Source organism: Amblyomma americanum, chromosome 1, assembly GCF_052857255.1.
Source record: "Amblyomma americanum isolate KBUSLIRL-KWMA chromosome 1, ASM5285725v1, whole genome shotgun sequence".
Classification (NCBI taxonomy): domain Eukaryota; kingdom Metazoa; phylum Arthropoda; class Arachnida; order Ixodida; family Ixodidae; genus Amblyomma; species Amblyomma americanum.
The window spans coordinates 413184842-413198204 of NC_135497.1; the positions used below are offsets into that span (position 1 = coordinate 413184842).

At 44.1% G+C, this 13363-nt stretch overlaps 1 long non-coding RNA gene across 3 annotated transcripts in view; it reads right to left on the minus strand.

The window, feature by feature from the left end:
• Nucleotides 1–4197: 4197 nt before the first annotated feature.
• LOC144115824 (uncharacterized) overlaps nt 4198–13363 on the minus strand; it is a 35408-nt gene continuing 26242 nt past the window's right edge. For 2 of the 3 annotated variants that reach the window (XR_013311560.1, XR_013311564.1), the window contains exon 3: nt 4198–4895. This is a non-coding gene — a long non-coding RNA (uncharacterized LOC144115824). The remainder of the gene's footprint in view (nt 4896–13363) is intronic. The other variant, XR_013311559.1, reaches the window with a different exon arrangement.

Sequence of the window (13363 nt, forward strand, 5' to 3'; positions counted from 1 at the left end):
TGGCAGGTTCTCTCGCATCATGAATGGCAATTCACCAATATCTGTCAAGAGAAAATTATACAACAGCAGTATCTTACCGTACTCACCTATGGGGCAGAAACGTGGAGGCTAACGAAAAGGGTTCAGCTTATGTTAAGGACAACGCAGCGAGCTATGGAAATAAAAATGGTAGGTTAACGTTAAGAGACCGGAAGCGGCCAGAGTGAGTAAGGGAATTAACGCAAGCTATTGACACCTTAGTCGAAATTGAGGGGAAGAAATAGGCTTCAGGCCATGTAATGTGGAGGCAAAATAACCGCTGGTCATTTGGGGTAACAGAGTGGATTCCAAGAGAAGGCAAGCGTAGGCAGGGAGCAGCAGAAATAGAATCGACATTTGAGCTAGTTGGTATAGCATCATGGAAAAAATATAGCGCACTCAGGACAACAGACCAGGAAGACCAAACAAGCGCTTACTCGCAACTGGGTGTTTACTAAAAAAAAACGCAGAGCTAAGAGAGAAAGAAACCACAAACAAAACAAGCTTTTACGCAGGCGCACCAGGATAAGTATTCATGCAGGTGCGTACTTTTTTGCGCTATATTTTTTCCATGGGCAGCAGAAATTTAGATGGATGAGATTAAGAAGTTTGTGGGGATACGGTGGCCGCAGCTTCAAAAGGGGGGGTTAATTGGAGACATGGGAGAAGCCTTTGCCCTGCAGTGGGCGTAGTCAGGCTGACAATGACACCCAAGATCGAGCGATAGCTGTACGATGATATATATTATCGAATTCTACTCGTCGAGGTCTTTTAAACGGTATATAGCTCGATATTGTAAAGTTTAATTTTTAGTAACAGTTTACTAATTAACGGTAATGAAGACATGTAACTAGTACAATACACAAGCCGTTTTCAGGGACATAAGCGTTTAGTTCGTCAAACTGCCACCACGGGCCGCTTCACCCTGAACTCCTTTCTCTTTTCCCCTTTCCTGCCTCGCATAGCCGCACGCAGGCAGACGGGAGGGCGCACAGCTGTGGGGTTGGGTTGGGCGGTTAACCATTGTTCGGATTCCACACTGTAGGAGGAGGAAGGAGCAAGTAGGGCTTTGTGGGCGAAAAAAAAACTATCAATGCGGCGTGAAGCCTTCGCTGCGCCTGAGGAACGCATGTTCAGTAGCAGGATATTGAGAAAGGTGCCCAGTTAGAAGAGAAAGAGGGGACGGAAAAGGCAAGATGGCTGAAGGGCTTGTTGAGGCCGTTCGATAGGGACGCTGTGTGGAGTGAAAACGCGTGGTTCTTTTTGACGAGTTGTAAGGTAGAGAAGAGATACATCCCAGCAGAAGCAGGACGCAGTGATACAGTGTGTCATGTCTCACCGGCGCCATATATTTTCGCTGCATTACAACTAGCCCAAAGTGCCACCTTAGTGAACCCTTGGATTCAGGCTCGTGATTAGAAGCCAAATTAATATATATAAAAATAAAAAAAAATCAAGGACGCCGAATGCAGGGATGTCAGATGCTTGTAGAAGAATTTTTTGGGCGAACGCAATGGAAGCGTCCAAAAGGCCAATCTCAACAATCATTTGGGGAGTTAGTTGCAAGATGCCGTCTTGGTTGTGTAATTGCTGTCGCCTATCTTTGTGGCGGATCAGTGAACCAGCTCTTTTATCGGCGTAATGCCATGTACAGTTTTCAGAAACACGTCGAACTCCTCATCAGCACGACTATAGTTCAGCGCTATATTTCGCGAAAAGTAACGGTTATAATTTTTTTTTCTTTTTTTTTTCGAGGACGGTTACTGACTGCAATGCTCTCCCTGAGAGAGTGATATCCGCTGTTGACTTCCTGAAGGCCTTTGATGATGTATTTTAGTTATTGTATAGAGATATTCTTCAGTTTTATTTGTCGTGCATGCTTTTATTACTGACTTATTGCCCTTGTATGTTATATCTTTGTGCCCTTCCTGCTTGCACCCAAGCAAGAGGTCTGCAGTATTGGATAAATAAGTAAATAAATAAATAAATACAGGACTTCGTGTCCAGAACTTAGCGTATCTAACATCAACTGGTGAAACCACGAATAGCAGCGCACTCCAGGTTTTTTTTTTGTGACCGTAGTGAGACACTCCTGTGCAATCTGAGGAGACTGAACATTCTCTTGGACACCGTCTCTCTCATCGTGTACCCTCAGCGTTCATGAACTGAGCGGCCAACAATGGCTTTGTGGGACAGTGGTAGAAACACATTGTTTAAATTAAGGGGCTCAGATGGAGCAATTGCCGACAGACCACAGTAAGGGTAATCCCGCATGTACATTGAAACCACCACCACTGCTCTCCCAACAAGCTGCACAGAGCATGAGTAGGATTGTTTCTTGGTTCTGTTACGTAGTTATCAAACAAATCCATGTACCATTGTTTGCGCTTGTTTGTTAAATTATCCTAGCCCGAAGAGTCGCCGCGGTGGCTAAGTGGTTATGGCGCTCGGCTGCTGGCCCGAAATAAGACGCGGGTTCGATCCCGGCCGCGGCGGTCGAATTTCGATGGAGGCGAAATTCTAGAGGCCCGTGTACTGTGCGATGTCAGTGCACGTTCAAGAACCCCAGGTGGTCGAAATTTCCGGAGTCCTTCACTACGGCGTCCCTCATAGCCTGAGTTGCTTTGGGACATTAAAACCCAATAAACCAAACCAGACTAGCCCGAAGCAAAAGAAAAAAACTAACCGTCCTCACCATGTTTTGTGTACTACAGCTCTTGTACATCGTAATCGGGCCGGACAGTTATTCAGAACACTGACTTCAGTGTTGTGACAATATTAGAAGCGCTGCAACGCCATGCGTCGGGCTCCGACTTTATATCCCTCTATGGTTGCCTGTCTCGGTCTCCCACCGCATGCAGTCAGTGCACGTTCAAGAACCCCAGGTGGTCGAAATTTCCGGAGTCCTTCACTACGGCGTCCCTCATAGCCTGAGTTGCTTTGGGACGTTAAAACCCAATAAACCAAACCAGACTAGCCCGAAGCAAAAGAAAAAAACTAACCGTCCTCACCATGTTTTGTGTACTACAGCTCTTGTACATCGTAATCGGGCCGGACAGTTATTCAGAACACTGACTTCAGTGTTGCGACAATATTAGAAGCGCTGCAACGCCATGCGTCGGGTTCCGACTTTATATCCCTCTATGGTTGCCGCATGCAGTTTGTACATTTGCAGCATAGTTTCAGAAGGGAATCTGTGGATAAAATTGGGACATGCAGCAACGTAACCTCCCGAAAATGGACACAACGTTGCTATACAGAATACGCGGAGTGTAATACACTTACCTGCGCAAATGTAACATTTGCATCGCAGTCTCAGGCTGCAAACAATTATTACGTTAGAACCAGAAAAAAAAAAATTCAGGGGGCACTTTGTTGAACTAAAGTACGGTGAGCCTTTAGCGCGGTGTTGCTGCTTGTGTTACTGATGTGGGGTTAAGATGTTAATTAAGTACACAATTGCTTGTGAATCTTAAAGGCTGGAGACACTGCAGGGCATTTGGGAGGCATCCATCTGATTCGACGCCCTTCTGCAAACACTCTCCAGCGTCCTAGACAAGCAGAACTACATATGCGTTGGCAGGAAGTAGCGTAGTCATTAGCACGCTTGGTTGCGGAACGGAGGGATGGTAGAACTACTCTCTGAGTATTTGCATGCTTGCATTCATACTATTATGCTCCTGCAAAAGTGATGAAACCGTTTGCTGTATTAGTTGCCGGCGGCGACACCATAACAATAAAGTAAAGACTTCGAACGGTGATTCCTTGTCAATGCACTGCTATTAGTAAGTGTTTGCGACCCGATTTTAGGATAGTGTCTCGCTTGTGAGAAGAATTCGTTCTTAACTCACTCTTGAAATCTTTTAACAAAAAAATAACTAAACAGATAGCCTCACTAGAGAGAATACATGGGTAAGCATTTACCCTTCATCTCGTTATGAGAAGCTGAATTCGCGTTCTTGCTTGTATCATACTCTTTTCAAAATTTTTTGCGTGTATATTGAATTTTTTCTTTGTTTTGTTCCTTGTTATGAACGCTGCCAAGCTGCAGACGTGACGGATGTTCATTAATATCGTGTTGGCTGCAGCAAATAGCGCGTGCTTTTTTTTTCTAATGTATACAGATTTTTCTTTTAAAAGCCGTAAAAGATGCATCGTCGTGGTCCGTGCAGGTGGATTGTGCGCCAAGGCGGACATTATGTCCGTGATAAAGTTCATTAAAAAGACTATTAATGAACTATAAATTGAAGGCTGTAAACATCGAAAGTTAACCAAGTCTTCAAAATTCTTTAATAGATACAAAGTCTTTAAAAGGATCCAATTCCCAAAGTCACTCGCGAAATGCGCCGGTAGTAGCACATCTCCACTTTATGCCATGGGGATGAGCTTATCGCCGCAATAACTAAACAGCGATACTTAATCGTCGGGCCGACCAGCTGCCTTCTTCTGTGCGCCGCGAGAGATTTGGGGAGGCAAAGCCGCTTGGATAGTAAGAATTACTCGCCCACATTCGACAGTACTAGTATAGGACTGACGCGCCTGACAGAGTTCCTGACAGAGACGCACCAAAATAAAAAAAAAGAGGAAAACAGGGAGCACGGCAATAAAGTAGAAAAAAATGGCGAATAATAAATGGCGTCGGCAACTAGCTGAAAGAACATGGGCTGGGAATGAGGGGGACACATGGGTATTTGGCTTTTCCCGTAGCCGCCTTTGTCGCTTCGACTCAGGCGGCTGGAATGCACGGTTTGACATGGATGGGTAGCAGGTGCTCGTCACGTGCAAAGCCAGTGTAGAAGAAAAACTTGACGATTCTGCTCATCGGGCCTTTCCCCTTCGACGTCACGCTGTTTACCCCAGGGATAGGTCTCTCCTCGCTGAAAAGAAAGTGACAATGCTTTGGTTTACACAACCGGTTTAGTCGGAAGGTAAAGCAAAATTCCAAAAAAAAGGAACACTCTTGCGATGTTTAGTTTCCGGGAGGCATCTTGGGACAAAAGGGAAAGCACGTGAGCCTTGCACGTGATCTCGAATCCTTGACGCTGTTTTTATGCTAGGTTGTTCGCTGGCGTACTATAAATACAGTACCATCGAGATGCTGAACACCATTCGTCCACACCCAGCAACTGCAGCCTAACCTTTCTGCCAGAAGCAACTGATGTACCACTCCGTCGAGAGAGTCATCGCGAAAACGTTAAGTTTTTAACTTTTTTGTTTGAATATTGTAACATTAAAACCTTTTTTTAATATGTAACGCACTGCTGGGTACATTTAGTCATTACCTGTGGTTTGATTTTGGTGTGTGCAGCCATATACTTCATCAGAAAAATAAAGTGCATTTATTCCATCTGCAGCACTGAGTTTGAAACCTAAGTAATGGTCTTTCAGAGATTGTTAAAAAGGTACTCTGGAAAACTCGCTCCATTTAAAATAACGGCAACGCAAGAACAAAAAATAATTACGCATTGTATTAGATTATCAGCTTTAAGTGTGGATGATTCATCTATCACCGAACACACAGACTTGTTAAGGACAGTATGCATATGGTAGGGAATAACACAACATTGAGGGTCACTTATATTTACTGCGCTCACGCATCATTTAGTCTAATAGTTGTGACTGTTTTCACCTGGTTTAGGAACGAGGTGCAAACTGCATTCCCATATTCAAATGCACTTGCTCCACTTTGCACCGGACTAGTCCCGAGCAAGACAACATCGTATCATACACAAAAATGTACAAGTTCATGTACATATCGTTTTCTGTAATGTTATAAAAATGTTTGTTGCGCTTCTGTTATGGGTCCCAACATTTTCGCGTAGTATTGCGTGCCGGCAAATAGTTGTTCAATTTAGTATTTGATATTAGTAAGTCGCACCGACCTTAGTATACCGAATTTAGTATTATACCCCTGCTACACGAGTGCTTCGAATGCCTTCCAACCTAATGTCATTCGACTCGACTGCCGAACTTACGCTGCTACATGAAGTTTCTCAACGGCATTCGGTTCGGATGACATTCGAGTCGACGGAGCTCGGCGGAGACATTGCAGATTTTGGAATGCCGTCGTAACGCGAACGCAGCCCGAACCGACCAATAGGCGTTGCCGCCGCCATCGCTTCGCCCCACCCACAGCCGCGCGAGTGCTTTCAGCTCTGTGGCTGCTCATTTTGATACCTGCTGCTTGCTTTTTCCTGCTCTTTGCTTAGCAAATAGCTCGTGTTCTGTCTACGTAAGTGCTTGAAGATAACAGTGCACCAAAGAACATTTACCGCGTGAGCATGAAATTTCTCCAGCAGTGTGCCGATGAGGACGCCTGCGCGCATATACTATTGTTTACATCGCTGCGTACGAACAGCTAGCGCTCGTTTGCATGACTTAAAACACATTCTGCGCTTTAGTTCTATTAAATAATCTCACCTTTTTGTACTGGTTGTACCCGTGGCTTGTTAAGGCAGTGCGACAATCTGGGAGGAAGCGCCGATACGATCGCTCGCCTGAGAAACACTTGACAGCTGGGCTACTGGCATCGTGTACGATCGGCGCTTGTCGCTAATTGTCCCGACTTCGTCCGACGCGATCAGTAGTTTATTTTAAACTGCTTTATTCAGAAGTATGATTGGGGACCGTTCGCGGTAATTGAAAAGGCATAACTTGTTATCCACAAAATAGCAACGGCGATGACTGCTGCTGGTCGTAAACCAGTGCTCGGCGGTTTGGGTCACACCGGCGCTTCCCGTTCATCGTATGCGCGCCCTGCGATGTGAGCAATAGTTGATTTGAGGTCACTGTTGTCAAAACTACACTCGTCGATCATTTGCGTTCGCTCAAACTTGTGAATTCGCTCTTCACAACCGCCGAATTCGAAGACGTAACCCTGCGGACTCGCTAGGCCTAGTCGTCGCGGAAGGGAAGGGAGTCGCCGTCGATTAAAACTAATTTGGCAAGCGCTTATAGCTGGTGAGTGTTCGAGTGTGCACATGTGAAATATACCCGTTCCTTTCGCTTATTAACAATATGGATAAGGTAGAAGGGCGAATATATTCACACCGTCGCCTCATCAGCGGGTTTTCGCTCAGCCGCCGGCCTGCCGAGGACATGAAGGCTGAGAGTCCGCCGGTCGGATTCCTTGGTGTCGTTGGCCTCAAAAACTTGTCCCACTACAGTCATATATGCTGCTGTTGACCGTGATAGTGTCGTTGTCGCACTAGTGTGACCACCGCCGCCGTCGTCATCGTACACTGAAAACGAGCTGAGGAAATTTGAAATGCGTTTGGAAAGTGTCGTGTAGCGCCGCGGAAGTCCGTCGAGTCCGAATGCCATTCCAAGTTGCGAATGTCATTCGACTCAGGTGTCATTCGAACGTGCCCGTGTAGCACAGGTATTAGCCTTTCTCGCGATTGCCAAGGACGATTTCTATTAGCGTTTGTCGTGATGACGCTCTGCTGCCTTCATATTAGCAGCAGCATTTTTTGTTTCATAGAGATAACATGCCAATTTTCCTCGTAATAAGGTGCACGTGCGCTTGCGGATCTTATAAACCTAATAAGTACCACAACAAATAAAATCCTGAGACTCAGTTTCAGTTTCCCTACTTTTGGTTTCACCCCCCCCTCCCGCTATCTTCAGATAAATGAAATCGTTTCCTAAAGTATTGACAAAATGTCTTCATTTGTCTTTCATTTAGTGCAAAGGATACCTGATCCATTGGAAAGGGTACTCCAAATGGAATTGTACCCTGGAGCCTAAGAGGAATCTCAACGAGGCCTGTCTGCGCGAGTTCACATCCCCAAGGAAACCATCGAATCGACGCCCCCAGTCTGCCTCTGAAGAGATCGTGTACGAAATTCAAAAAAAGCTGTCCAACTGCCGTCGATCAAGCGGTCTCCTGAAGGTGAAACTTGACCAGGACATTTATCGATGGGCTTTTCACGGGAAAGGCCAACCATTAGAAAAAAAAGATGGCTACTCTGTGAGGAACAAGACTTCTCCAGGCTCCAACTTCCGTCTGCATGGTCGATACGGGAAACGAAACTTGGGAACACGGTGGCGATTGAGTTTCCAATAAGAATTAAGGGTGGGGTAACACTTCAGAAGTCCTGCAAGAGGTTTCCTTGCGGATTTCCTCGTGAGACCTTGCAGGTTTTTATCGTGACAAAGATCATTGCTGGCGCATCGTAATACAGTGATAAGTGTTTATTCCCATGGAGTTGTACTTTTGTTCTATTTGTTTTGTTTTCGCGTTATTTTGGCTTATGTACAACGTGTCACCTGTTTAGCTCACTGAGTGTTACTGTCTCTATTCCACTGCTATGACTTCTTGTTCGTCAAATTTTCTAGTTTTTATTTAGCTTGTTGTTTATAGCTCCACGAAATGGCCACGCCAGATAACCATATAATCTTGTCTGCTACCTTTGACAATTGCAGTGTCACGTCACGCTGACCAATGAGACAGCTATAAAGACAAGACACGAGAAGGACCTTCTTCGAAAGACATACTTTGAAACTGTGCAATCATTTTTACCCCGAATGTAAAGCTTCCCATTATGGGTAAATATTTTGAAGACCGGTTTACGTCACTGTGCAATATTGCGGATAGGCGCTACAGGAATTTGACAGGCCGTGCGAAAGCGTCCTTCTTAAAAAATAAAAGGTTCATAAAGATTCACTTCGAGTCTCAATCTAGCCCACCTGATACGAATACCGGAGAATCCATAGAGAACATAATTTCTGCTCTGCAAAAAGAACTCGAAAGAGTAGGAACAGTTTCAGAAAAGGCCATAAATGAGCTCAGAGACACCGTCTCTGCCTATAAGGCTAAGCTCCTTAACCTAGAGCAGGAGAATGAAAAGCTGAAATCCGAAAAAACTACAATGCTACTGAACAAAGGAATAATGGTCTGCGAGGGGTGCAAAAAAACAGACCGAAGGAAGCTTAATGCCGCTGAATATTTCATCGCGCAAGCACTTGACGCTGTACTGGAGAGCTACGGCTTAGATGTATGCCAGCTTCTCATAACTGACTTAAAAGGCCTGCTGCATAAAGTAACATTCAAGGAAAATGGAGAAATTATTTGTAATTGCAGTGTAAAAAGAGGTTTCTGCAGCAATGGTCAAGTTAACTATAATGCCCTTTTTTCTCCAAACAAACAAAGCTTGCGAGAAGTTGCAGCCCTCTTGGACGTACATTTTGTCAGTAACGTTTTCTGGGAGCACCTCTCCGCGAGCGTCCCTAATCTGCCTACCATAAGGCTAATAAATTATTACAGAGAGCACCTAAATAGCAGGATAACTGTCTTCAAGACACCAGGTACCTCACCTGGCGCTCGGGTTTCATTTGAGGAAGACTTGGCGTTAGCTGCGCAAGAGCTAGCTAAAGATGTAGGCATAAGTGTGACAGAGATCTCCACCGAGGCACTCCTTGTAAAAATAGAGGGTGATGGCTGCGTTGTGAGTAGACGCACGACCTGGACAACATTATCATTCGTCATCATTTGCAAAACGCGGCAGCTACAAAGCCATAACCTTCATCGCCTTCTCGGTGTGGTGGAGATCTCGGAGGGTTATTTTGAAATAAGAGAGGCTTTTCGGGATTTGATAAAAGAAATTAATGTTGTCGCACGAAGGGGTAGCATATCTGTAGGGGACCACGAGATTCCGATTCGCATCTGTCTAGGGTCAGATTTGAAATTTTTGCTTGTTGTTCAGGGTGTGCAGTCATCTGCATCACACTATCCTTGTCCATTCTGTCGAGCACACCCACAGACAAGGTGCTCAGTTCTGACAAGTAACAGGCGCTTTAATGAGCCTCCTTTGATCCGCACTCTTGAGAACATCAAAGCTGATTGCTGCGCAGAGGCGAACGGGATGAAAAACGTGCCATTGTTTAACTTCGACTCTGATTTAATAATTACTGATGTATTGCACATGAAGTTAATAATAGTTAACCGCCTTGCAGATGGATTGCTTTCAGAAGCAGAAGACAGAGATTACCGTGAAAAAGTCCGCAACCCACGTTGTATGACCATACACGTTCAGGACATCGTTGACGCCATAAATAACTATGGGATTAAATTTCTCGTCTGGGAAGCCAATGAAGGAAACAAGGGAAAAACATTCACGTCGGTATCGGGGGGCGATTGTGAGCGCCTGCTGAAGGCTTTGCCTGAAAAACTGGCCGGGAAATTGCACCCTCAAACAGAAGAAAAAACTTTGCTCCTTTGGAAGCTTATGCAGAAAATTTTGTACCACCTGGAAAATGATGTTGAAGGTCGCAGCATAGAGAGAGAAACCTCAGAATTCTTTCACACGTTCTTAGAATTAGGAGCCCAAGGTTGCAAAGGCTATGGTGGCGATAGAGTTACGCCGTACATTCATATTCTCGCGCACCACGCTTCCGCAAAGCACGAAAGGTTCAAGTGCCTTGGTTGGTTTTCAAGCCAAGGGTTAGAGAAAAAAAAACGTACTAAAGCATCTACACCATGGGAAGTCTAACAAGTGGAATGCAGCCGCTGACGCTCTCAAGCTGGCGAAAAGGCTTGAAGTGAGTGAGAATATCAGACTAAGCTGTGTATATAAAAAGCGGGACCAAGAGTGTTGGTTTGAGGGACTTATTCAAGAGACACGGGCGAAGAGGCTATGCTGTGCAGAAGAAAAAGTGAGTGAAGGAAACTGTCTACAAAATGTGGACGACATGGATGCAGGAGAATTGCGCACGGAGCTTCGGGCTATGGGAATGTCGACGAAAGTCAAATCAATAGAAAAACTTCGCAACCTTGTAAGGAAAGAAAGAGAAAAGCAATGATTGTAGCCATAGGAGGAGATAACAGCTATGTGGTGAGATGTGCCTTTTAGTTTTGCGTGTTTCCTCCTATATTTATAGTGCTGTGTTGTACCTCTAGTTTAGAAAGTGCATCACTGCTTGAAGATGAAGAGTACTGTTCCTGATTCCTTATGTAACCTGCCCCTAAAGGAGTGTTCGGTGTGTACTAAAAATAGTGTATTTGTATTATGTGACTGTTTACCTGCCATATATGCCCTGAGCAATTTTTTGGTGTAATATAAATGTGATATGTGTGTTTTGTAAGTATTGCCGTTGTCACTTTTAAAATGATCTTTTGGCTTGTCTTTTGCGTAAGAAAGTTCTTTTATGTAAACAAACCATGGATAACCGATTTATAACGCAATCAGTACAGCTAGAAAAAGTACCTGGGGGGGGGGGGGGGGGGAGTTGCTTTGAAAATGAACATGCACACACGCCTTTAAGTTCTGCGGGGCAGCAGGAAAAAATTTTGCAGCGAATTTAAGAAAACTGATTGGGCGTATCGGGCGTAGATCATATGATACTGGCATCAAGTGCACAATGCGCACAAACAAGCTCGAGAAAAGTTACGACAGCAGTACTACGCACATTCAATGCCATCATTTATGTTCATTTGTATGTCCTTCTTTGCTGACTCATTTTGTTTGGCAACCGATTAAAAGTTTGCCTTGTTCTTTATTCTTTTCGCAAAGTATTGCTTCTTTTGTATGCCATGTTGCTGTGAAGTGTGTTTACGTTATATTCATATTTGTTACGTTTGGAGTGCATCGTTCTGGTTGTACAGGTAACATGAACACAAGGTAATGACGCTATGTGATTCTGACTGTACACATTTTGTTTCCAAATGTTGTATAAAAAGTGTATAATAAAATATTTTATGTCGGCACTATAGCCCTTGTCCTTGACTTTTTGCGGGGAATTTATAACCCCTTCCGCACCAGCTATCAGATAGTGTGACAAGTGCAAGTTTATTGACAGGGACGCCATGAAAATAGACCTATTACATTTGCTCGATTTCCTCCCCAAAGGTGCAAAGGAGAAAAGAAATATAACCTCCAGTGCTTTGAATATTACTGTAAACGTAACAGATCACTTCCCATGAGTGTTATCGTTACGAAGGCTTCCCCTTCATTCATGGTAATTTGCTGACATTGTGCTTTCCGCTACGTGCTATAATGACATCCCTGCTTATTTGATATTCTCATTAACTCCCCCCCCGCCTCTCTCTCTCTTTCTTTGAATATATTTGTGGGGGTGTTTCTCTTGATTTTTATTGGCCGTCCTAACGGGGGGCACTTCTAGTTTTCATTCTTTTAACAGTCTCTATGTAGTATTTGTACTGGCGTGGGTAGGACACTTAGTTGTTTTTTATTTTTCTTCCCCCTCTAATTTATACCCCTTGACATCCTTTGATCTTGCTATTGGCAGTCAATTTTTCACACGTTTTCATAGCATTTTGAAGAAGATGAATCTTAAAAGCAAGCTGCTTGCGATAACGCAACTCATCTATTGTACTGGTGAAATAGAAAAATTTATTGCTTAAAATGATTACAGCCCAGCCTCAAAGGACAGATGCAAACGTTCTTCAAAGGAGGCTCTCAAGACAGTCGCTTCAGACGATATGACATCGCGACTAACCCTGTTAATCCGTGGTTAACCCTCTTGCACCTGGCGGCCCCTTGCGATGCCACTCTGGGAGGTGCGGGAGAATTAACTGCGATATCATGACAATCGGCCGACGAAGCAGCGTAGCGGCTGGCAGCGTCGCAAATTGCGACAGCCACCATATTTACCATTTATATATACCGTTATGAACTGCTTCCTTGATGACGATCATGTAAAAGCGCTTTTTCGTAGCACAGAAGTGGATACAATTAAATTCACCAATTTGTTTGCAAAAATGGAAAAAAGTTGGCGGTATCTTGCGGTATCTTTAAAAGCGAAGTTTCGTACCTCAAAAGCGAAGCCTCATTTTTTCAGTTGTGTTACACAGGATGGATCCCGGCAATACATCATGCATGCATATTACAGAAGTCAGAATGAAAGAACAGCAAAAAAAAAGGTCGCCAATAGCTGCAGCAATAAAAGTATGAATAGTGATCATGCGTGAAATTTTTCATTCATACATTCATACTAATATATTTTCTATAGAAACGAGCACATTTATTTAAATTAGTTGACCAAAACAAAAGGTTCTGAACCGTTAGAACTCTAAGTGCAAACTCGAGTCACCATATTCGGACAACGCTAGAGTCACCAATTTGAAAGCATTACAGGTGAACGTGACAGTAACAACCTGAACGTCTATCTAGACGCTATTTGCTTCTAGACTCCAAATTATGTGTTCTGCCCGGCAACAGCTGAACAGCTTCAGAATGTTTCTGAGTAAAGCTATATCAAATTTTCTTAAATAAGTATTAAAAGAATAAACTTAAACATTTATATCTGCGAACACTTTTTGATGTCGGCCGTTTGAATGCCGCTACGCTCTTTAAAAGTAACAAGAATAGCTAAAATTCAGGCG